Source organism: Myotis davidii, unplaced genomic scaffold (genome assembly GCF_000327345.1).
Source record: "Myotis davidii unplaced genomic scaffold, ASM32734v1 scaffold622, whole genome shotgun sequence".
NCBI lineage: Eukaryota > Metazoa > Chordata > Mammalia > Chiroptera > Vespertilionidae > Myotis > Myotis davidii.
The window spans coordinates 1,838,718-1,840,202 of record NW_006293532.1 but is presented as its reverse complement, the minus strand read 5'-3'; the positions used below and the strand labels follow the sequence as shown (position 1 = coordinate 1,840,202).

Below are 1,485 nucleotides of genomic sequence, written 5' to 3'. Positions count from 1 at the left end.
GCCCCCCCCCCCCGGCTCTGCTTCTGCTGTCCCTGAAGGCACGCAAGCTCCCCTCGCCCCCATTTCTTCTCGAGCCCAGCCAACTGCTGTGTTCCTGCCTCACGTCCCTGCAAAGCTCCTGGGTAGGGGCAAGGGAGCCACACTTTCGGTCGGGGACCTATTTGCTTGGCAGGGGATCAGGCGTCTCTGTGTAGTCACAGTGGCTCCGTCTCCCTGACTGAGGACACGGAGGCTTAGGAAGATCAAGTCATTTGTCTAAAACCACCCGGTGAAGACGAGGCAGGGTCCAGACGCAAACCTCCGTCTGCCCAAGAGCAATCCATGTCCCTGCTCCCTGCCTCCCACGCTCTCCACTCCCTTCTGGGTTCTGGAGCTGATTTCTGCTCAGAAGGCACCATACCCCACCCAACCTCCTCATCCTCTTCCAGGATCACTGAGGTTTCTCAGTCCATCCATGCCAGCTACAAAGCAAGAAGCCGGCCTCATGAATGAACCTGGCCATAACCGAAGAGAATGAAGTCAATGAGGGTGGTATGGCTCAGCTAAGGGACCCAGACCGTAGGTGCAAAAGGACCGGCTACCCCAAGTCCCACTACGCATGAGGAGCTTACAAAATTCCTTAAATAGTCATGTTGGGGGGACCTACCTCGTCGTTCAAAGGCATTTTGCAGACACAGAGGATGGAGAGAGGAAAAAAAAACCACAAAGGCTTTGAGAGACCAGGGTTCGAACCATGATCAGAACACTTACCAGCCACGGGTGCTCCCCGCAGGGTTGGGGTGAGGAATAAATGAAATGACGCTGTGAGAGAGCTGGATGGGGGACCCAGCAGGCAGGAGGCACCCACTGGCTACGTGTGAGCTCACAATCTAATAGGTGACGTGAGATTTACAGATAAAAAACAACTAAAGGAGCATAAAGGGGGGATGACGCCCATGGGAGCTGGGCCCAAGGGGGCAGGGGTGGCTGAGGACCCCGCTGGTGAAGGGGAGGACAGGTCCGCGGGGGACGGTGGGCACTGCGGCAGGTGGGTGGGTGCCACGGAAAGTGCCACCGGTGAAAGCAGAGATGGGAAAAGCAAGCAAAAGGAAGTCACCTGGTTTTGCGAGAATCTGTGGCCACCTAGGGACAGGATCTAAGGCTGGCTGCAGACAGCCCCCGGCAGGCAGCCTGCGAGGGGAAGGCTCTCTCTCCTCTGGATCGAGGAGAAACCATTTCACATTTCTGGGCAGGAAGACAAGATGGCTGCTGCACGCAGCCGGTCGGGAATGGCACGGGGACGGAGACGGGGACGGCAGGGCGCCTGCTGGGCTCGGGGGATCGGCTCTGGCAGGGGCCTGAGCACAAACAGAGGGGAAAATGGCTAACAGGCAGGGTCATCTGAACAGACCCTCGAACTGCCAGGGACACCCCCATCCCTGCCTGTGGGAGGCTGCCTGCCTCAGGCAGACCTATTTGGGGAACCCCAAGCACAGATCCCACACG

The 1,485-nt window shown here is 58.3% G+C and overlaps 1 long non-coding RNA gene across 4 annotated transcripts in view; it reads right to left on the bottom strand.

The window, feature by feature from the left end:
• LOC102774004 overlaps positions 1-1,485 on the bottom strand; it is a 35,283-nt gene that overhangs the window by 6,435 nt on the left and 27,363 nt on the right. The window lies entirely within an intron of this gene.